The sequence below is a fragment of the Gigantopelta aegis genome, chromosome 5, assembly GCF_016097555.1.
Source record: "Gigantopelta aegis isolate Gae_Host chromosome 5, Gae_host_genome, whole genome shotgun sequence".
NCBI lineage: Eukaryota > Metazoa > Mollusca > Gastropoda > Neomphalida > Peltospiridae > Gigantopelta > Gigantopelta aegis.
Genome location: NC_054703.1, coordinates 22,869,793 through 22,895,584, shown reverse-complemented (window position 1 = coordinate 22,895,584; position 25,792 = coordinate 22,869,793). Strand labels below are relative to the sequence as shown.

General features: G+C 37.6%; 1 long non-coding RNA gene across 1 annotated transcript; it reads right to left on the bottom strand.

The window, feature by feature from the left end:
* Positions 1 to 334: 334 nt before the first annotated feature.
* On the bottom strand, positions 335 to 24,660 carry LOC121373342. Its single transcript, XR_005958066.1, has 3 exons — positions 24,506 to 24,660; positions 3,559 to 3,686; positions 335 to 2,597 (listed from the first exon to the last, which is right to left on the bottom strand). It is a non-coding gene; the product is annotated as an uncharacterized LOC121373342 (long non-coding RNA).
* Between the last annotated feature and the right edge of the window lie 1,132 nt (positions 24,661 to 25,792).

The following is a 25,792-nucleotide window of genomic DNA, read 5'->3' as shown; positions in this document are numbered from 1 at the left end:
AACAAACAAAAAACAAGTAGAGGTAGGAAATGTGTATATTATGATAAAATTTTAATAGTAGTGTTAATGTGTATATTATGATAACATTTTAATAGTAGTGTTAATGTGTATATTATGATAACATTTTAATAGTAGTGTTAATGTGTATATTATGATAAAATTTTAATAGTAGTGTTAATGTGTATATTATGATAACATTTTAATAGTAGTGTTAATGTGTATATATTATGATAAAATTTTAATAGTAGTGTTAATGTGTATATTATGATAACATTTTAATAGTAGTGTTAATGTGTATATATTATGATTAAATTTTAATAGTAGTGTTAATGTGTATATTATGATTAAATTTTAATAGTAGTATTAATGGGTATATTATGATAAAATTTTAATAGTAGTGTTAATGGGTATATTATGATTAAATTTTAATAGTAGTGTTAATGTGTATATTATGATTAAATTTTAATAGTAGGGTTAATGTGTATATTATGATTAAATTTTAATAGTAGTGTTAATGTGTATATTATGATTAAATTTTAATAGTAGTGTTAATGTGTATATTATGATTAAATTTTAATAGTAGGGTTAATGTGTATATTATGATTAAATTTTAATAGTATAGTGTTAATGGATATAGTATGATTCAGGGCCCTGATTTTCAAAGCTATCTTAACACTACGATATCGTAAAACCATCGTAGGCTATGGCATGCAACGTTGTGACGTCATAGCTTACAACAATTTTACCATATCGTAGGACCAAGATAGCTTCGAAAATCTGTAGGCAATACTGTAAAAACAGTTGTACCACCAAACAAGTAAAAAAACTTTCCAGGATTTGCTGAGTAATTAGTATTGTAGAGATGTATTCAATTTGAACGTGGTTTCTACGAAAGGTAAAATTACATACCCTAAAACCCAGGAAATTAATGGATTTTTAGAAAGATCATAGTAAGAGAACTGCTGGTTAAAATTTGTCAAAGTACAGGAAATTAAGTGTCCAGTTTTATCAGATTTCAAGCCCTAAACTACAAATGTACCTACACATGTACAAGGGGCACTTGACTTAGGATCCGTTTTCGTTTTATACGTACATTGTACCCTCAAGTTATTTTCTGGCAGAAAGCCCGTCAAGTAATCACTATTGCTGTGCCAATTACTTTAATATAACACCAACTCAATTATAACATCCAGAATTCAAGGGCCAGCAGATAGACATGTAATTCTGACGTTTTCTTTAAATATGGTGTTTAAAACACAATCTAGTTTCTACCATTGTAAAATTAAGTGCCGATGTTGTGGCATGCATGTTCTTAACATTAATGATTTAAACAAAAATGCAGACCAAACAAACCATTGAGCACATAGGCGTACGGGCGCCCTTTTTTGTTGTTGTAGGGGAGCAGAATGGCATTTGTCCAAATCAAACGCCCAAATCTGAACAACATTTATTCATATTAGCATTACTACCAAACAGCTATATAGGGTTGCAAATAATTCACTACACATTTTTACATGGATTACAACTAATTGTGAGGGTAGAACGATGCAAATACGTGGTGAAAAGGTTTCAGGTTAGCACATTTTGCCCGAATATCTATATCATTTTTGCCCGAATATCTCTATAATGTTTGCCCGAATATCTCTATAATTTTTGCCCGAATATCTCTATAATTTTGCCTGAATTTGAGGTTTTGCTCCTCCTGGCCCTTATGCTGTTGAGTATCATTATAACCAATGTGTAATGGATCCCAATACAATGCACTTTTCTGTACAGTTTTCTAAACTGCATGAAAAAACCCACTGTCTTAGGCCCAAAACACACCAGGTCTGGCGAGTATGCTGCCAGTCCAAAACGAATGTGACAAAACACACCGAGTCTGTGCTGATGTCAACTACAGATCTGGCACCAGACGTCATAGAACATGTGCTATATTTTCATACTGCCATACTGGCAGCTGCACAATGTTCGAACCGTACTCATTCATTTTTCTTATTAACCAACAGGAAAGGTATATATTAATCAATGTGGATTTATCATACTTATTGTTGATGTTTATAAAGTAAATTTATCTAAAGATATAAACACATTAATATGCATTGATAACAGTTACAGACCCAGACATCAAAATACACATGGTGTCTGTGCCACATTTGCCACACCCAGATGTCAAAATACACATCATGGCGTCTGTGCCACATTCGCCAGACGTCAAAATACACATGGCGTCTGTGCCACATTCGCCAGACCTAGACCCAGACCCAGACATAAAAATACACATGGCGTCTGTGCCACATTCGCCAGACCCAGACCCAGTGTGTTTTGGGCCTTATGCTTCTGGGAGGAACCCCTTTTCATCAGTTATAGTGTTTGACTTGTGACGATCATTACAATAAATATTTCTACACCCCAGACCCTCTGTTATGTAAAGCCCTCAACATATTCTATAACACTGTCCACTGATGCATACACAACCATCACCACAGATTTGGTCTTGCAAATCTGTAAAACCCGAGTCGAGAATTTCTTATAAATATATATATCCTTGCAGTCACAATCTGTCGGTGGTTTGAAGCTATTTGAAGAGCTGATCACACCTGAAAGAAGAGAAAACAACAAATGTAAAAAAAACCCCTAAAAACACCACAGTTATCAGCCCGAGTACTCTGACTGTAAGAGAGCTAAACGGACATTTGAATGGTTATCAGTCCGAGTACTCTGACTGTAAGAGAGCTAAACGGACATTTGGACGGTTTTCAGTCCGAGTACTCTGACTGTAAGAGAGCTAAACGGACATTTGGACGGTTATCAGCCCGAGTACTCTGACTGTAAGAGGGCTAAACGGACATTTGGACGGTTATCAGCCCGAGTACTCTGACTGTAAGATAGCTAGACGGACATTTGGACGGTTATCAGCCCGAGTACTCTGACTGTAAGATAGCTAGACGGACATTTGGACGGTTATCAGCCCGAGTACTCTGACTGTAAGAGAGCTAGACGGACATTTGGACGGTTATCAGCCCGAGTACTCTGACTGTAAGAGAGCTAGACGGACATATGGACGGTTATCAGCCCGAGTACTCTGACTGTAAGAGAGCTAGACGGACATTTGGACGGTTATCAGCCCGAGTACTCTGACTGTAAGAGAGCTAGACGGACATATGGACGGTTATCAGCCCGAGTACTCTGACTGTAAGAGAGCTAGTCGGACATTTGGACGGTTATCAGCCCGAGTACTCTGACTGTAAAAGAGCTAGTCGGACATTTGGACGGTTATCAGCCCGAGTACTCTGGCCCACCGATGGGGATTGATACCACATCAAGCAAGCAATTTACCACTGGGCTACATCCCACCCTGTATTGTGAATCATTCGCAATTTATGTAGTTCTGGAGCAGCTACTAAGGGAGAGAACTCTTGTATTACTTTACCTCTGTCTATGTTTTCTTGTTCTTTTTCTCTTTCCCTTTCGACAGGTTAATTAAACTAAGTATTGTGAATGACTTCATAATTTACTTCTGGAGAAGCTACCATGGGAGAAAACTCTGAATAACCTTACCTAAGTCTACTTCTTCTTCTGTTTCTTCTGTTGTTCTTTTTCTTTCCTTTGTTGTTTTAATTTCTTCTTGTCTTCTTTAGCTCGTTCCTTTTGCCGCAGACTGGCTATCAGTTTGTATGAGAAGAATACTGAAAAAAAAAAAAATGAAACAGAAATTTAGTGGGTTTCTTTTTCTTTAAACCAAAGTATGCAAACATGTGTGGGGTGGAATCTAACTCAGTTGGTAGAGTGCATGCCTGAGACCCATGGGTCGGAAGATCAAACCCTATCTGTGGACCCATTCCCTGGTTGGATTTTACACCATCCTAAGCAGTATCCTACGAATGGTATATCAAAGGACGTGTGATGTGCTAGATCTCATCAGTGGGAAAAGGAAGGAAGGAAATGTTTTATTTTACGACACACTCAACACATTTTATTTATGGTTATATGGCGTCAGACATATGGTTAAGGACCACAGAGGTACTGAGAGAGGAAACCTGCTGTCACCACTTCATGGGCTACTCTTTTCGATTAGCAGCAAGAGATCTTTTATATGCACCATCCCACAGATAGGATAGTACGTACCACGTCCTTTGTTACACCAGCTGTGGGTCCACCGACGGGGATCGATCCTAGACGCTTTACCACTGGGCTATGTCCCGTCCCTTTGTCAGTGGGAAAATGCATATAAAAGATCCCTTCCAGCAAATGGAAATACATGAATGTCAAACAGTTCGTAATTTTGACATATAGTCTTAGAGAGGAAACCTGCTACATTTTTCCATTAGTAGCAAGGGATGTTTTATATGCGCCATGCCCAGTGGTAAAGCGCTCATTTGATTCACAGTCGGTCTGGGATTGGCCATTTCTCGTCCGAGCCAGTGCAACACATCTGGTATACCAAAGACCATGGTATGTGCTATCCTCTCCTGTCTGTGGAATAGTGCATATGAAAGATCCTTTGCTATTGATGGAAAAATGTAGCAGGTTTTTTCTATAGGGTGTATACTACTAAATCAAATCCCATAGACGACAATAGTAACGTATGTGGCAAAAACTCCTACCTGCAGCATATCAATCGAAAGTGAATCAGAAAAAAATTGGGGGTCATGCTGCTCATTTCAGAGATAACTATGACTACCTACATGTAGTTCAGCACAAAATTTGAGTACTTTTTTTTTACAGGTACCCCTAACATTTTTCAAGCACATGGCTAATTGACACAGTGGTACTAGATGAAATAAAATTGTATACGTTTTTTGCCCAGATGAAACTAACTTTTTTTGACACCCAACACACTCACATTTATCACCAATCACAGGACTTGTGGTGTTAACTTCTCTATCAAAAGTTGGATGCACCTCGAACTTTGACCCAGCGGGAAGTTATTTGGTTTAGTACTACCTTTAAGACTATATGTTAGAATTACCAACTGACTGACCTCCAATAGCCAGTGATACATGTAGCAGTAATAAATATATTTTGTAATTAAGTGGTGTTTTATATCTGATGTGTGTGTGGGGTTAATGATAGTGCTGATCCAATCATGTGTATCGGTACATTATGCTCCCGAATCAGGAACCAGAGTGAAAAATCAATGAACAGACAGCAACAGATGTTTTATAGTTAATCAAGCTACATTGTATCTTCCTGCAATCTGAATACATATACATCAGCTGAGCATTCTGTGTGTTACAAAACCTGGGGCGGGCATTCTGTGTGTTACTCACACCTTGAGAAGGGCATTGTGTGTGTTCCACACCCTGGGGCGGGCAGATCTAAGTTTTCTGGTGAGAGAGACGTCCAGATAAAAAAAAAAAAAAAAAATGTTTTGTTTAACAAGACCACTAGTGCACATTGATTAATTAATCAGTGGCTATTGGATGTCAGATATAAGGTAATTTTGACATATAGTCTTAGAGAGGCAACCCACTATATTTTTCCAAAAGTAGCAAGGGATCTTTTATATGCACCATCTCAGACAGGATAGCACATACCACAGCCTTTGTTATACCAGTTGTGATGCACTGGCTGGAACGAGAAATAGCCCAATAGACCTACCAACGGGGAAGAATAAAAAAAAACATCGAAAAAGAGTAGGCCATGAAGTGGCGACAGCAGGTTTCCTCTCTCAATACCTGTGTGGTCCATAACCATATGTCTGACCCCATATAACCGTAAATAATATGTGTTGAGTGTGTTGTTAAATAAAACATTTCCTTCCTTTTAAAAATGTATGTGCGTCTAAGAAGTACACATGTAACGGTTATGGAGTGGAGTTCTATATATAGTCTATTTTAAAGGATATTTCACCATTTCAACGTCACAGACTCATGTTTCACTCAATTGTAACTTTATCCAAATGTGTGACAGGTTTGCAGAGTAACTGAACTCAGTGTCCATTTTCAGGTCGAAACTAGGGTCTGTGCCTTTAAGACGAGGTGATTGGGAAAATATCACAGCAAGTAAAAAAATACTTGGGACATTTTTTTTCTGGCCACTTAATTATGCATGACGCGTACACCACTGTAGAAATAATGTATTAATTACAATTAACAGACATATATTAAATATATACATACTGGGAATTTTTGGCACAGAAATTGGGAATTTTAAGCACCACTTTCTTTTGGGAAGGGGCCTATATGTTCGGACCCACAGAACGCCTGGAAAAATCCCTGCATATCGTCCCAAACATCTATTATAATGACTTGTATAATTAGCATAAACATGTAGATACATTGTTCCTGTTACATACTCCGGGGTGAATTGATTTAATTTTGCTAAATAACAGTGGGTCAAATGATCTACATGAATATGTATAATATTAATATGAATAAACACGGGGAATCTGCAACTGATATATGATACAAAGAAAGAAATGTTTTATTTAACGACGCACTCAACACATTTCATTTTACGGTTATATGGCGTCAGACATACGGTTAAGGACCACACAGATTTTGAGAGGAAACCCGCTGTCGCCACTACATGGGCTACTCTTCCGATTAACAGCAAGGGATATTTTATTTGCGCTTCCCACAGGCAGGACAGTACAAACGGAGCTCACATGTTGGGGTTTTATTGGTAATTTTACAGTAAATGAAGATCTATCAGGAAATGAATGCTTATTTAATAATACCTCCCAAGATTATAGGCGGCCGCTATTATTAGCCTAATAATATTAGATGCATGTCTAATATATGGTATTCTTACACGCCCATTGGTGAGAACACCATGTGTTATTTTTTATAACACCTAGTTGTTTACACATGTACATGTGTTAACAATTTCAAGACATACTCAACTGGCTGCCCCTAGGTGATGACCAGGGGCCTAATTCACAAAACTCTCTTAGGCTCTGCTAGACAAGAAAGCATCATCTTTGCAAGTCTTTTTGCATTGCACTGCGATATCGCAAAGCTGCGAGAGTTTAGTGAATTGGGTCCCAGGTCTCCAAAGCCATACGTCCAATAAAAAAGCAGCATGGCGGAAATCAATTACACTGTGACTATAGTTAACCTGTCAATCATGTGCCTGTGACACATAAGTCAGCTACAAGTGCAAAGGGTTGTAAATATCTTTTAGTCAATAAAGATGTTTTAATTTGCTTTAAAAATGTTTTTTGAGGATATGTAAGAAATAGAATAATACATTTGTGTCCGTTAGATACCATTTATCTCAAGACTTATTGTTTAAAAATGCATGAATGTCCCTTTCACTTGTTAAATACCATTTATCTTACGAGTTGTTTTAAAATGTATCTAAAGGCCACTCATGTATAATTCTCCATTTACAGGGACAGACCCTTGTTTTTAAACCCTACAGCGGGGGACGCCGTGGTAGGGTGCTGTTTTGGGTGCGGTAGGGCGTAGGCGGTTTTGACCAATAGAATGCCTGGTAGGAGGCCTCCCCCCCCCCCCCCCCCCCCCCCGGCGCGCCTTCCCCGTGGAAATCCGGCCGGCTTCTGGCCTTACCCTGGGGTTACGCGCGGGCTGGATTGGACGCGATGCCCCGCCCGCCTATACCAACCTCCTTCCCTAGGGCTAAAAGATAGGCTAATAAAATGTATAATTTGTTTCAATTTATGATTATTTTAATAATAAACATTTGAACAGCCCGATCAAAAATGACACCAACTAATAAATAAGATAAATGATATAGCCTGACTACAAAATTTATGGTGTTTTTAAACAATAAAGAAACATAGGTAATATATCATTTTGATATATATAAGTAAAGTTAAATGCAGTTGTCCCTGTTAATGGAATTTTATATTTAACGTCTTACCAATTATTATATGTCCCCATCATACAAACACACCCCCCTCCCCCCTTCCGCCATGGAACCGTGGGCTGACGATGTCAGAACGCGGATCCATGGTGGACGTGCCTGAACCGTTTTGGATAGGGGCACGCGAAAATAGTTACCACTCCCACTCCTACAGCATATTTTTCACTATTATTCTCTATGTAAAGGATGATCTATCAGGAAAAGAATGCTTATTTAATAGTGCCTCACAAGATTATAGGCTGCAGCTATTATTAGCCTAATAATATGAGATGCATGTCTAATATATGGTATTCTCAATATCTGATCTATAGAGAAAAGGAAGTCTATGGCAATAACACCCCAGGACAATTTAAAACCCTTTGCTCAAAACAGGAAGTAAAATGATTGCCTGGTTGTTGTTTTTGTTTTTTTGTGTTTTTCCAATAGCTGGTCAAAACAAAAAAGTCCTATAAAAAATATGGCCTGCTGGAAATAAGACAGCATGTACGGGGTGAGTGGAGAGGAAGGCAGGGGAGGGTTTGGGACAGTGTGTGGAGAATTAGGACCTTTGAGATGTATGTTATCTACACCACAAACAAACAGATGAGATATTTGTACACACAAGGTACATGTATCCCTTGAAAATTACCCCAAAAAAATTGGTGGTTTTAGCAGATAATTTTTATTTTGCTTACAGTGTTTCTGCCAGAAAGACATTTGTGGGTATGGCGCTATGAAATTGAATATTTACAATGTGTGTGCTGAATGCAATAGAGGGTATTGGGTGGGAGGGGTGGGGGGGGGGGGGTGGGGGGGGGGGCTCTCTCCCAGAAAGAAAATGGGTTAGGGTTAGGTTTAGGGTTAGGGTTAAGAAAATCATACAATAATGATAATTTATGAGTAATTATTTTTGTCAAAAGATAAACTTACAAAAATAAAATTTGCTCCATGGCGCCATACCCATTTTACCCTCTGGCAGAAACCCTGGCTTGCTATATAGGTAAAAAAAAAATAGACTGCTTTTCACTTGGGCCTTTTTTCCAGCCCTTACACATCAGTTATTTGGAATTCAACATATGGTTACAGGCTATAGTACATTTGTATCTCTATACATTGTCTGAAATGAGAGGACAGCTTTCCCATAAACCAAACAGGATAAACAGCTTCGTTTGCATGTACCACAGCCATTACAGTACTAAGTCATAGGGTACTGCATGTGACATAAACCATATTTAAATGTTATCCGTTATAAAGTTCTACAATACATAAATGTACATAGATGTACACAATATTCAACTTTTAAAAATCACAATTTGTGGTGAAGGGATGAGCACAACATGTTTATACATGCATGCACTGAAACATTTCATATTAAAACTTTAAAATAGCAACAGTGCATATATGCCATATAAAATGTACAGAATTCCATATTGGCTGTAGCATTAAATATTATTACCCATATGGTTAAAAATATCTTGGTACATATCAAAGTGATACGTCCCATTATTACAGAACATCAAGTGGGACGTAACACTTCATGATGTCATCGATTGATGCACTACAACCTTACAGGAACGTCAACCAAACCAGTTGAGTGATATAAATTAAGATCGATTATGGGTAATAAATAGGATATTAATTAAACTTGCTACCATTTCTTATCATGTTTATGTCCCTCGTGAAATAATTGTCACTGTCACTCGCTAAGTTTGTGACAACTGAAAATTATTTCACTCGTGACATAGACATGATACAAAATGGAAGCTCGTTTAATATCCTACAATTATAAATAAACATCTCCATCATAAAGAAGTCTTTTAATGCCCGACCCATTTCATATTAAAACTCAGTATTATACATAAACCATTAAATATTTTTTAATAATAATTAAATTTGGTTACAGTATTAAATATTATATTTAATACATGCGTGTTTATCACAGTCTTAATGCACCAACCTATCTCATATTTAAACACATATACACCATATATTATACCCACACATACAGTAGCATACAAAATTGCAAATTAAGTTTTTAATAGTAATAATATAGTTACCGTACCTATTACTGTTATAGGCATATTAAAGATTATATTTAACGATATGCGTGTTTATCATAAAGTTTTAATATGCACCAACCTATTTCAAATCTGAACTTTACATAACATGTAACAGTATAACATATACCCACATGTAGCATACAAAATTCCAACTTAATTTTTTAATAGTAATAATAGTTACCTAAAACTGCTCCAGAAATACCAGCGAAAATCAACAGCATAATCAAACTATAAAAGTTCCCCATGATCGCTTCTCCAGTGCTCGGGTGATGGGTGGTGTTTGACGAAGCCATATTGCAGTATGGAGTGACAGAAAGTGTCAACTAGCGGAGTGGCAGAACATAGATTTGTACCCACTAGGAGTGACAGAGCGTAGAAATTAATCCACTAGGTGTGACAACATAGAAATTAATCCACTAGGAATGACAGAGTGTAGAAATTAATCCACTAGTAGGAATGACAGAACGTACGAAAGTTGTCCGTTAGGAATGACAGAAGGAAGAAATGTGTCCACAGGAAGCACAAGAATGTAAAAATGTATCCACTAGGATAGACAGAATGCAGAATTGTCTCCTGGAGGAGTGACAGATTGTAGAAATGAGCCGACCACGCACTAACATATGTTGGAGATAGTCCACTGTGTCCTAATGAGCTGTGTGTCTATACAGCACGTGGCTGTTCTGGTGTCAAAGCTATCAGAGCAGAGAGAAACAACATGTGGTAAACTCACAGATAGACACATGTACATGTGGACAGGTTAATGTGGGTCAAAGGTCATGTGGGTCACACACAGGTATATATATATATATATATATATATACTGTTGTGACAGTGGGTAGTGCACGTAAAGCCCTATGACCTGGGTAGTATTTTATAACTGCATGGTTTGTGTTATACATGTATGTATTTGGTAACTGTTGTCTTGCAAATAACCAGATTAACTTTAATTTAAACAACATATGTTTTATGTATATGTAGTATGTACTTAACAGCTTTCTTTTCCTCAAACATGCATTGGTTTGATAGAGAGAATGAAAGAAATGTTTTATTTAACGATGCACTCCAACACATTTTATTTACGGTTATATGGCATCAGACATATGGCTAAGGACCATTCAGATACTAAGAGAGGAAACCTGCTGTCGCCACTTCAAGGCCTACTCTTTTCGATTAGCAGCAAGGGATCTTTTATATGCACCATCCCACAGCCTTTGGTATACCAGTCGTGATATACCAGAGAGAGAGAGAGAGAGAGAGAGAGAAAGAGAGAGTGAGAGAGAGAGAGAGAGAGAGAGAGAGAGAGAGCACATTGATTTATTAATCATCAGCGTTTGGTAATTTGACGTATATGTATAGTCTTAGAGAGGAAACCTGCTACATTTTGCCATTAGTAGTGCGCACGCGCATGTATGCTTCTGTGTGTGGGTGGGTGCGTGCGTGTGTCCCCAATAATACAAGATGGATGCACTTCAGCTGTTTGTCCAGGACAGTGGGTTAGTTGTTAGCGAGAGAGAGAAGAGGGTGTAGTGGCCTTACTCCTACCCTGTGTAGTGGCCTTACACCTAATCACTGAGTTGTTAAACTCAGTGGGTAGGTGTAAGCCAGTACCGGGAGGCGTACTCTTTACCTACCAGCCGTATGTCTGATGGCTTAACCACTACACCACCGAGGCTGGTGGCCCAGGATTTTCAATTACAATGACTTTATAAATGAATGAATGAACGAATGAATGTTTATCAACACTCACAGAATGTAAAAACTCATCAGCTGTTGGATGTGAGACGGAAATATTGTTTAAATTAAGAATGAAATTTATATAATTATTTAAATGAATTCATGAATAAATGAATGAGTACTTTACATATGGAAATGAATTAATACATCGGCTACTGGGTGTCAAACAAAGCTAGCTATACATGTAGTTCCAAAATGACTAATTACCTCTGGTGAGAAACTGCCATTATGCAACTTTGATATATATATAATCTATATTTAGTCCAACTAATAGCAATAAGTAGTATGGTAATTCAAGTTGCTTGGCATAGCCTGTGTTACATGATCGCGGGATGAATAACCGTCATTCCTTCCTGTATTCAGGCTATTTCCAACATGATACATGTATGTTATTCTATTTCAGATCTGTACTCAACCTGTATTAGATGTACATTTAAAAAAAATAAAAAAATAAAAACATAATTGATATTTCCTAACCATAAAATTTCATACACTTTTTATACATCAGGGGTGGGAATTGGTGAAATGTAAAAAAAGAGAAATTTAGAGGGGTCCCAGAAATTCTTGAAATCCTAGGTTAAAATCTGTGCCATCTGACACATTTTGGAGGAAAGGGTGATTAAAATGTGAGGAAACGGAATGTTCCATTAGAAAAAAACAGCTGATCCGAGAATTCCCACCTCTGGTACATGTTTTCTTTTCTCATGTACACACATAGGAGAGAATACTAGTGTTGTATATCACATATGGGATATTACTTTAAAGATATCTGATTGGCTGCTCCACAGTAGTGACTTCAATGCCAAAGCCACTCTGACCAATGAAAATAATATTAATGAAATATGTTGCTCTTAATTAATGTGTAAAAGTTTGTTTTGTTTAACAACATCACTAGAGCACATTGATTAATTAATCATGGGCTATTGGATGTCAAACATTTGGTACTTCTGCATGGCACATAGGCATCAGAGGAATCATGCCACATTTTTTCTAATGCAGCAAGGGATCTTCTATATGTACATGCATGTACTTTCTCACTCAACCGATTTAGGTCAGGTCAGAGTGTTTAATGTGCACATTCAGAACAAGCTGTTGTAACGCACGCCTGTCCTGGGCACATTTAGGAGGGACCTCAATAACATGAGGCATAATGCCAAGGGAACTTTGGGGGAGGTTTGGAGTGGGATCGTAAAAAAATTGATATATAATAAAATTATAACCGTCGCAAAATTTAGGGAGGGGGTCGGGCACCTGGGGCGCCCCCTAGATCCGCCTCCGATATATATATGTATAAATTTTATTATAATATCTGACTTTTATTAATTTTAAATAAATGTACATCGTTTGCTGATATTTGTCATGCAGTACGTTTGTACATGCTGGGACATTTGTGGTGGTGAAGAGGCATTACAAATTAACACTCTTTTGGCAAATTATCATTAATCTTTTTTTTGCAATTGTTCACACTAAAAAAAAATTAAACATGAGTAAAAAAAGGTTTGCTACTCTACATTTGTGAAAATTGGCTAAAGCAAAATTTGTTCCAGTGTGATCAAGCCCTGGCCAAGGAAAACATGCATACAAATGTCATGTATAATTCAAAGTTAATTATTCTGAGACTTACCCACAAAGACAGTAACACAAATACCAGGTACAATAAAAAAAAAGTGTTTTTGATTAACGACACCACTAGAGAACAATGATTCATTAATCATCGGCTATTGGATGTCAAACATATGGTCATTTTGACACAGTCATAGAGATGAAACCTGCTATGTTTTTCCATTAGTAGCAAGGGATTTTTTATATGCACTATCCCACAGACAGGATAGCACATACCACGACCTTTGATATACCAGTCGTGGTACACTGGCTAGAGCGAGAAATAGCCCAATCGGTCCACTGACGGGGATCGATCCTAGACAGACCGTGCATCAAGCGAGCGTTTTCCCACTGGGCTACGTCCCACCCTAGGTACAATAAAGGGGGCTTGATACGCGGTTGGTCTAGGATCGATCCCCGTCGGTGGACCCATTGGCCTATTTGTCGTTCCAGCCAGTGCTCCACAACTGGTGTAACAAAGGCCGTGGTATGTACTATCCTGTCTGTGGGATGGTGCATATAAAAGATCCCTTGCTGCTAATCGGAAAGAGGAGCCAATGAAGTGGTGACAGCGGGTTTCCTCTCTCGATATCTGTGTTGTCTGTAACCATATGTCCGACGCCATATAACCCTAAATAAAATGTGTTGAGTGCGTCGTTAAATAAAACATTTCCATTCCATTCTTTCCCATAACACCTCGGGTGTACTTTTTCTATCCCACATGACCACATATTATGGAGTCTTATATTCTATCACGGTCAAAGTTAATTATTCTGAGACTTACCCACAAAGACAGTAACACAAATTCCAGGTATGATAAAGACAGCATCGTGCATTCCTTCCTGAACAACCTGGTCTCCATATTCTATCATGGTGAAACGTTTAGTTAAAACTAAAATATAAACGTCAAACTACAGGTTTTCTGTGGTATCATACAAGCCAGCTGGGACGTACTCACGTAGACGACAAACCATGAAGAATCAGATTTTTTATTTCATTAGGATCAGAAAAATCCACCTGTCGCCATCAACATGGTAACACACCTGTTGTTAGTGGGGTCGTCTCAAAAAACATAATGTTCAGTTATATGTATGATCTACGACAGAGGAGGATTCATTTATCATTGGCTATTGGATGTAAAACATTTCCTAATCTTTTACCTGTAGTCTTATAGGAAACCTGCTACATTTTTGGTGCTTTTCCACAAACTTAACAGCACACACCGCCAGTGCTGTCAAGTCTCACGCACTCGACGTGAGATTCACGTATTTGAACGTCGTTTCACGCTCTCATGCCAGTACATGATTTTCTCATGCATTTTAAACATTATAGCAAAACAAATTCATACATATATATTTTTGTTGTTCATTCAATCTCGACGACCGACAAACTAGCCTGCAACTGCCGGCCGGTCCGATTAAGCATCGTAAGGCATTAAAATCATATAACAGGTGTCCATATTGTTTAATATGGCCCCCCATACTCTAAGTTAGGGGAGCAATTAATCACTCCCTTCACAGGCGTTTCTGCCAGAAAATAATTTGAGGTTACATAATAAAAATAGACCATAAATGTCCCATCTACATGGTGACAGGTTTGAAATGTTTTGAAACTGGAAACTGCACTTCTACAAATTTTGAACAGCAGTTCTCTTACTATCATTTGTCAAAAAAATTATAATATATATATATATATATCCATTAATTTCCAAGATTTTAGGTTATGTAATTTTACCCTCCATATATTCAGGATATTTCACCGTTTAACGACACCACTAGAGCACATTGATTTATTAATCATCAGCTATTGGATGTCAAATATATGGTCATTTTTGACAGTCATAGAGAAAAAACCCGCTACATTTTTCCATTAGTAGCAAGGGATCTTTTATATGCACCATCCCACAGACAGGATAGCATATACCACAGCCTTTGATATATCAGTCGTGGTGCTCTGGCTGTGGCGAGAAATAGCTTAATGGGCCCACCGACGGGGATCGATCCCAAACCAACTGCGCATCAAGCGAGAGCTTTACCACTGGGCTACGTCCCACCTGGATATTTCACCGAAGTCCCATGTCTGGTAAGATTTGGGTTTAATCATAATTATTAATATATTTTCTAAGCCACTGAATGATGCAATACACACACACACACACACACACACACACACACAGTGCAACCTCTCTATACTGGACACCCTCGGGACCAAAACAAAAGACACCACTAACTAGAGCACATTGATTTTTTTTATCTTATCATCGGCTATTGGACGTCAAACATATGGTCATTCTGACACTGTTTTTCTATTTGTGCTTCCTACAGGCAGGAGAGCACAAACCATGGCCTTTGTTGAACCAGTTATGGACCACTGGTCGGTGCAAGTGTTTTACACCTACCCATTGAGCCTTGCGGAGCACTCACTCAGGGTTTGGAGTCGGTATCTGGATTAAAAATCCCATGCCTCGACTGGGATCCGAACCCAGTACCTACCATTCTGTAGACCGATGGCCTAACCACGACTCCATCGAGGCCGGTCCCTCGAGACCAAGTAAAATGTTTGGTTTAAAAAGGTTAGTTCTGTACTGATTTTTTTAAAAAGGACCGTGAAAAATGTCTGGGTTTTGGGAGAATTCCATTTTACAGATTTTATATATATGTACATACATGTACATGTATACTGGGAATTTTTAGCACAGAAATTAGAAATTTTCAGTGCCACTTTCCTTTGGGAATGGCCTACATGTATTTGTTCGAACCCATATAACACCCTGATAAAAGCCTGCTCTAGCAGAAACCCTACCTCAGTTTCATTTCATGGGGACATCAGGTGTTCTTTGTGGTTTTTGAGAAAGTCTTTTTTTGTGTGTTACAGTTTCACTGTTGGAGCACTGTATACGTCAACAGACACGCACACCCATCTGGTACGAGAAGTTCACACCTGTCTGATAGTTCCATCCTTTAGGAACATAATTAATCAGTTAATCAGTTGGACATGTACAATATGCTGAAATAACAGATGTATGCAGTCTAGTTTAGCAAGGTGCAAAAAGGTTTGTTTTCTTTAACGACATCACCACAGCACATTGATTCATTAATCATCGGCTATTGGATGTCAAACATATGGTCATTTTGACACAGTCATAGAGAGAAAACCCACTACATTTTTTCATTAGTATAGCAAGGGATCTTCTATATGCACCATCCCACAGACAGGATAGCACATACCATGGACTTTGATATACCAGTTGTGCACCGGTTAGAATGAGAAATAGCCCAATGGGCCCACCAACGGGGATTGATCCTACCCCGACAGCCCATCCATCACCATAGCTCGAACGTAAGAATTTGTCTCCCATAGCAATTCCTTTTTTAAATTGCCACGGGTGAAATAACCCACCGACGACAATTTTTACCCTGCCTACGGCATTTACCGTCAGTGCAATTGTTAAGTTCAAGCCCTGCATCAGTTGTGTGCAATACCACTGGACATTATCAATTGGACGTAATCTTCTGAAATAACAGCTGCATACAGTGTATATCAAAGCACTCACCCGAGGCACCTGCGACATAGGATCGAACCACCTCAGTGGACACATTCTCTGACTGGGTTTCATCCCCATGCATCACAGCTTGGTTTAATCAGATTAACCGACATCGGTGGTATTGTGGTTAAGCCATCAGACATAAGGCTGGTAGGTACAGGGTTCGCAGCCCGGTACTGGCTCCCACTGACCACAGTCTTCGCCAGGAAAGGCAAGTGATCACTCCCGCTTCCCTCCACACTCGCCTGGAAGGTTTTAGGAGAGTGACAAACTGATCGACTCTCACTAAAATATTTAATGCATTTTATTTGACACATCATGTGATTGCTCGCCTAGAACAATTTCAGGAGAGTCATCTATAGCTCGCCTTGATTTTGCCGATGGCGAGGACTGGACCACGAACAACTCACCCACTGTCCTGGACAGACAGCCCAGATAGCTGAGGTGTGTGCCCTGAACAGTGTGCTTGAACTGTAATTGGATATAAGCACAAAAATAAAATGATGAAAGAAAGAAAATTAGATTAATATAACTTGAAATGCATTTGTGAATATTGACAGCAACTCTACAGCAGCTGTTAATGACAGTACTGAACTGAAACAACCTTCCTGCACTCAGAAAAGACAAGAGTCCCCGTTGTGCCCAAATTAATGAGCGTTAAAGGCTTGACTCATGGATATTGCAGGTTTTAAAATAATTTAACCAGTAATTTTAGCAGTCTCTATTATCTCCCATTCCAGTATACATTTATCTGTTTAATACACATGTAGTGGAAATGGAATTAAGTTGTTTTGTAAATGGGTTACATGTATATGGAAATATTTTTAATAATTAAGTTTTTTATTATATGGGATATTATTTTATTTATATTGGAAACATGAGAATACTAGAAAACAAACCGAATAGAGTATGAGGCATAACGCAGTTATAGGGACGTTTACGATATACACAACACACACATAGACTATATTGGTATACACAGGGTTGAAAATTCACATAAAACTCCTCATCGCCAGGAAGGCCAGTGTAAGAAAAACCTTACTGCATGGACCTTCTCAAATTAAACTACATGTAGCCCTCCAATTATTGCATCAAAATTTAACATGCACAGCCAAAATAAAAACTAGAATGTTCTTTGTTGATTAATAATCATGTGCACATTGTATATATAGGCCATTTGCATAAAAAAAAGGAAGCTATGAATTGGCAGTGACTTACGGTTTCGCCAGATGGTAAAATGAGTATGGTGCCATACCCAAATTTTTGCTAGATTTTTTAAATTTTTTTTAAGAAATCCAGTATAAATAAAATTATCATCAGATTATACAGATTAAATATCATTTTTAATACAGGGGTGACGACAGCATGCTAGAACAGCCAAGGTTTGCAGCTTCACTTGCATTTTCTCTGAAGTAATCGATAATACATTATACAGGGCACAGATTCTAAACGTAGAAAGTCTACGCGTACTTTACCATGGCTGTTCTATCAGTTACCTTAATACTTGTAGGTTAGTCGTTAGTAGACCTATCCATCGCTCTGGGCCCCTGCGCGTGCTGTAACCTCACCGTGGTGCACGGGTGTAACATTCTCTTTGAGAATGGCCAATACAGCACAAATTGAAGTTTAGAGTAAAATTCGGTGTCCGTAAAATTCTGTGATATTTGTATTTGTATTTTTGCACAGTTCTTTACACTGTTTTTGTTTAAACCTTGAATTTTTATATTGATGTTGATCATCACTTTATTTATTTGCATTACCATAGTTTGACACCCAATAGCCGATGTATTTTTCGTGCTGGGGTGTCGTTAAACATTCATTCATTCATTCATTCATTCATTCCATCGCTCTGGGTGGGAGCCGGTACCAGGCTGCAAACCCTGTACCTACCAGCCTTATGTCCGATGGCTTAACCATGACACCATCGAGGCTGGTTTTTGAGGCTATAGTCCATTTATGTTAAAAGTGAATTGATGAATTTGCATGTAACTTTATAACGAATAAATTTAGGTAAAACTCATGAATATATAAACATACATATATTATGTTTTAAACCCATACCAAATAACGTTGTTGTTTTTTTCTTCTAAAAGTCCATTGTACATAAAAAAAAAGGTGACAGACAGCTCTTATTGCTGAGGTGTGTGCCAAGGACACCGTGCTTGAACCATAACTGGATATAAGCATTAAAATAACTTGAAATTAAATAGCCTCAAAATTCATATTTTCTGCCTCAGTCAAATGTAATCTGTGTATGTGTGCATGTGCAAGTGTGTAATTTGCATATTGTAAAGGATACAATATTACTAATAAAATAAATATCAAAAAAAAAATAAGTCTGTGACAAAAAACCCAACCCAAACATTTTACCAAAATATAGAATGTACATTGTTGTCAAACTACAAAAGCATACAATCGTACTTATTGTTTATTACAGTATCTTGAGGCGATTAAAAAAGAAAAAAATGTTTTATTTAATGACTCACTCAACACATTTTATTTACAGTTATATGGCATCAGACATATGGTTACAGACCACACATATATTCAGAGATAAACCCGCTGTCGCCACTTCATGGGCTAATCTTTTCAATTAGCAGCAAGGGATCTTTTATATGCACCATCCCACAGACAGGGTAGTACACACCACGGCCTTTGATATACCACTTGTGGTGCATTGGCTGGAATGAAAAATAACCCAAAGGGCCCACCGACGGGGATCGATCCAAGAATGACTGTGCATCAAGCGAATGTTTTACCACTGGGCTAAGTCCCGCCCCCATATTTCTAGTCAATTAAAAATTTATTAGCAACTATAGTAGTCTGTACTGTTTAAAGTTTTAAAATTGTGTAGCGATCGATGAAACTTGCATTTAGCTAATCATGTCACAATATTATACTGAACAAAATATACCCTGATGATCTTCTACTCCCCCACTCTCGACTTCGCTACAAGTACGATTACTAGATTAGTGCCATGCATGCTGCTCTGAGATAATAAAAAAACCCCAAAACAAACCTAGCCCAGGATTATTATTACTGTGATTTTTATAAATTAACCCCACATTAGCACATTAAAATTATTATGGCATACCCAGTCCATTCCAATAAGCCGACAACTTTAAGATTAAAACAAATGCATGTACGGTACATGTAGTGTCTCCAATAAGTTTTTAGCTTTATTTTTAGAATGCCCTGGCCCAAAACCACAGATCTGGCCTGGTGCTTCAGTGGCAGAAATTAGGAAATATTTTCACTGGCCCGGGGGACTAGTAGCTGTGTAAAGTTACTAGTCCCCAGGAAAAATCACTAGCACCCCCACTTCATTACTGAAGTAATTTGAGAAGATGAAACCTATATGGGATCTAGCAAGTTGATCAAGGATTGAAGATACATTACTATGTTGCTTGTACTTTATCTTTAATGGTGCAAATAAAACTCAGGAATTATCTTTACTGTTACTGAATTATATTATTCTGTCCTAATATACTCGGATGTCCACTGGTAAACTCGGAACTCTCCACTCAAGATGTTTGGAAGCAGCTAGTTAAAATTGATCGATGGCAACATGATCTATTACAATGCATTTAATTAAAGACTGTATTTATTACCGACAAAACGAACACAAAGCACCAACACACAGACATACATTTTCCCTTCGGAATTCAGAAACAAAAAACGGAAAGTTCTGATTGTGTTTGCAGTAAATATCTGGATTTATCAAGACCAAATGAAACTGCGATGCTTTTGACTTTGTCACATTGTCAAAATAGTTTGACTGTCTGCATCATGAATCTGGGTCACAAATGTGCAGTATTACTTGCCCGGGGGACAAGCACCATTTAAATTATACTCGCCCCCAGGGATTTCTACTCGCCCGGGGCGTGGGGGCAAGCGTTTGCTTCTATCCCTGTGCTTATATATAAAACTTCTTGAGTCTAGACTCTGAGACAGTAACACCATGTCAACGCCATACAAATCGCATAAATGTGACAACATTTGCAATTGAGTCTGGACTGTAAAAGTTTTATAAATGCGGGCCGAGATACTGGCTCTGTCAAAATATAGGGCATGTTCTATGTTGTCTGCTGCCAGATCTGTAGTTGGCGTCAGCACAGACAAAGTGTGTTTTGTCACATTCAATTTCAGTGTGTTTCTTTTCTGATTGGTGCCATGCTCTAAAATCTATGGATGCCCTACGGGCTATCTTTGTCAAATCATAGCTGCCAGTAGCCAAAAAAGGTCGCCACGGGTGACCAGGTGACTGTAGTGCACAGGGCACGTTAAGTCAGTATACTTTTCTTAACATACACAGCGAGATGCTTCCCTCTACTTAGCAAACTTAACATGGCGGGGACATTTTTTAAGGTTGGTGTTGAAGATTTATTTTGTTAATAATGATTCAAGTACTTCGATCAGGATTTTGTGAGTACGGTAGGTTATACATTTTTGGTTTGTGTCCATTTGTTGCACTATTTCAGTTGAGAAACATGGTGCCACAAGTTTTGAATATAGGCTATATATAGGGTATGTAACAACATCCAGACGTCCCCTGAGACGGAAGTAAAAAACACACTTACTAATACTACGTCCCTCCGGATGAACTACGTCGATCTTGCCCAACGTCAATCTCGCCGTAAATCCTATTTCCTACTGGGCGAAATCGTGGTACAATTCCAAGTTAATAATTCATTATGTTATTATTTAAATTTTTGTGGCATATTTTATATCCTAATCGGTTCCTCAAAATAAAATGACATTTATCTTTTATTTTGACAGATTCAAATCTCACGCAGTGCGTGAGCACGCTAAATATCATCATTTCCTGTTAGGGCATGAAATGACATGATGCACGAATATTGAGTACACTAAATGAGAATAAGTCTATACATTAATTAATTTTAGTCATGACTATAAACATTTTAAGCATTGTTTATCCATTCCATTTAAATATAATATGTACGCCGACTTCGCCCAATAGGAAATGGGATTTACGGCTATCTCGCCACGGGCGAGATCAACGGGCTCCCTCTGGACTAAGGCAACTGCTAAATTTCAACCCTGTATATGAACATGGCTCCTAGATTGGCTATTTCGTGCCTACTAAAACAGAAGTAAGCATCATCTGGCTCCTGAACAGAAAAAAGTATCGTTGATGGCTGACTGCCCCTTTATTCATTATTGTTCAGTGTTCGAGATTAACAGTATCCCGATATCCCGGGGATACCAGAATTTAATTTTGGATACCAGACTTCAAGAACCCAGTATCCCACCGGGATACCATATAATACTAAATTTTCAGGTGGGATACCAGATTATGAAATGTTAGTATCCAACTGGGATACTGCCCCAAAATTTTAAAGCTGCACACCCTAGTTCCATCCAGCGAAAATAAATTATAATTTGGTTAATCTACAAACCTGTAACACACTTAGATCACGTTTTTATCAAACGGAGTGAAAAAGCAGGTTTTATATCGATAAATTCCATGGGAATCCCCATGTCCCAATTGCTTGAAATAATTTTGAAAGTTAGTATTTTGATGTCACCGGTAGATGTCGCTCGAAGCACAACAATGACTATGTCATGACAAATTTCACAGACTTGGGGTGCGTTTCTTTCACCTCTCCTGGACATGTTCCAACTGTTCTGTCCTGGTTGTATCCCCTCTCCAGATATCGTAAGACTTAGCAAAATTATTGGTTTTAAGGGTTTGTAACGTTTTGTATTGAGACACTTACTTGTCTGAACTTTATTGTTACTGAAAATGTTCACGAACTGTGAAGAAAAATCTCACAAATGAACAACAACAAATCGGATGTTGATAGGGCGAACCGTGCACGAGAAAACAAACCGAACCAAAATGATAACGGTCACGTGGTATACTAGTTACGGTATTGTAACGGAAACTTTCGCCTACGTCTCGGTTACCGTTATGGGATATGGATGCCATTTCTTCGTAGCAGCGCCGCCACAGATCACAGCGGCACGTTTCCCGCCAATATTATCGCACGTTTCGTTCAAATAAAGTTGTAGTTGTATACATATTGAAGTTTCTTCATGACTGACACGCATCAGGCGCCATAAAGATGTCTTATGTATTGGTAAGCCCTTAAAATTCGCAATGTACAATATCGTCTGGCTATTCTTATCCCTTGACTACCATGTTGGTTGTAAGTAGTTTTCTCCGCTATCTTCTTCGGAGCACCGCAGAAACTGCGTCGAGTAATATATATTTGTTTTTTTACATACATAAAATTATTTATTAACTTTTGGTATTTTAAAACCATATACTGTCCGAGATGAGCTCATGAGGAATATTTGGCGATCACTAATGGTAATACAGTGCTAATAATAACACTAAATTGATTAATTAAAGTCCAAGACTACACTACTAGCACAAAGTTAATATTATTTACAGTTCTTCATCTCAGATCTGAGATAAGCCACTGCAATAATGCACAAAATACACACTAATATTAAAATGACATTCTACCACTACACTAGCTACTAGCAAACGGCCAGCACTGTAAGTACTTTAAAAACAACTACGGTCGACGACGGTCACTTTTCGCACCCTTATTTTGGCTTTGTACACAATAAATATCCAACAGTAATGTCACTTGAAATCTATATTTCGTAAATAGTAGGGTTTTTGTTAATCACAAGATTTTCTTCAGAGTGAAGTGCATTAGTAATGTTATTAAAAAAAAAGAAAAAAAAAAGAAAGAAATTCTATAGCCAATTTTGTGTTGAAATATTTCCAGCGTTCTTTAAACGGAAACGTCATTCACCCAGTTTATTGTTCTTGTAAAGAGATGTAAAGTGACGTCATACAAAAAAAAAAAAAAAAATCTAAATTATTACAATGCTTCGCCACATTAAAATAAAAACTGGTCTACTTACCTTGACCTCTATCAAAAAAGTTCCAAGAGCAGACAATGCAGTTTAAATGTCGGTATGTTTTTATTTTTCATTATTTTAGACAAACTATTAAGTTTTAAGTTTTAAAAGATAAAACAAATAAAAAAATACATTTCGTCAAATATACCATAAAACAAAAATTACTCTAGTAGATTATATATTTTCATGTATGGATATTTCACATTCTCACGAGATTCTCGTATTACCTGTCATGGCTGCCGAAGAACGCTTTTAGTCTTGATCATTGTTAATCTGCATTGTATTAATTATATTTGCAACAACAATTAATTTAATATATATCAACGATATCGAGTAAGTGTTTCGAACAAAGTGTGAATGTGTTTTTTTACAGAACACTGAAGTTTGTTTTTGCTACACATGGGGTATATGCCTCATTTCGTAGCGCTGAACAGAAGACTGTGTCGATGTCAGTGCTACGTTATCGTATCTAGTGGTATACCAATGTCTGTGACATTGAAATGGAAATATCCCCTCTAAAAATAGATTAGACCTTGTCTGCTCAACGTTTTTTTCTCAAACGTGCGTCCGTTTTTAAGAAATACGAAAAATGTATTTTGTGGTATTACAAACACCAGGATTACCAGGATTACCAAAAAACACTTCAGGTGAATGGAAATGTATATTCTAAATAATAAACGGTAGTAAAGTGCAATTTTATTTGTGAAAAAATGGGTTTAATAGCGAAAAACAACGCCGTAATGGTTAACAACTAGCCGTAACTAGGGTGTGTCCCTTTAATCTCGAACACTGTTGTTACACTAACGGAATTTGGGACATCGAAACCGGTTCCATCTGGGAGAATACTTACCTACTAAAACAGCGATGATGATTCCGGGCACGATAAATACAGTATTGTCGATCGTCTCCTTTACTGGACCAGACCCAAATTCTACCATTTTCTGCCACAAAACAGAGAAACCTGGCAAAACCTGGTTCCAACAACACAAAACTGGCAGACGCTTTTCAAAACCGGACCCGGAAACAGGAGTTACACGTAATTACGTTTTTTTTCTTCTGTAAATCCCGCCTTTCTTCGCGAACCAAGTTCGTACCAAGTCATGCGGCGTCCTGAAGACTTAGTGCTAAGAGTCGTAGGATCGATTCACTTCAATAGACATGGGTTATTTCCCGTTCCAACCAGTACTCCGAGCCGTAGTATATACTGTCCTGTTTACGGAAACACGCATATAAAAGATCCCTTGCTAGGAGTTGAAATTAATTATATTACCACTATCCTAGCTCGAGTCACCTCCAGACCTCCCCTTATTGATATTGATATTTAGGGGAAGGTAGAGGAAACTCTATGTAATGCTTTGACAATCGCCGGCAACCAAGCTTCTGCGTCTAAAATGCACACTTTTTCCTAAATCTGATGCCACAACAAGTTAGTTTGATTATTCTCGGGTCCAGTCATGACATTAAACTTACATGTTGTTAAAGGGACAGTCCTGAGCTTGCTACAATTTTTAAAGGGACATTCCTGAGTTTGCTGCATTGTAAGATGTTTCCGACTAATAAAATATTTCTACGATTAAACTTACATATTAAATATATTTTCTTGTTTAGAATATCAGTGTCTGTAGATTCAATGTGTTTCTGGCCATCTTAATATGTGTAAGTAGCCCAAATTGGATTTTGTTTTCAAATAATTTCGTACGTACGAAAAAAATTATTTTAGGAAATATAATAAAATTTAACCTAGTACAAATATTACAACGACCAGAAACACGTTTAATATACAACTACTAATTGTTTTATGCAAAACAAATAATATTTTGTATGTAATTACAATCGTTAAAAAGTCTCTGTTAGTCGATAACGTCTTAAAAATTGCAGGAAACTCAGGAATGTCCCTTTAAGATGTTATCGACTAAAAGAGACTTTTTAACGATTGTAATTACATATCAAATATATGTTTCTGCATAAAATATTAATGGCTGTATATTAAACTTGTTTCTGATCATTCTAATATTTCTGATATTAAATTTCATTTTATTTCCTAAAAAAAAAATTTCTCGTACGTAGGCCCTACGGAATTATTTGAAGACAAAATCCAGTTTGCGCTTCTTACAAATATTAAGACGACCAGAAACAT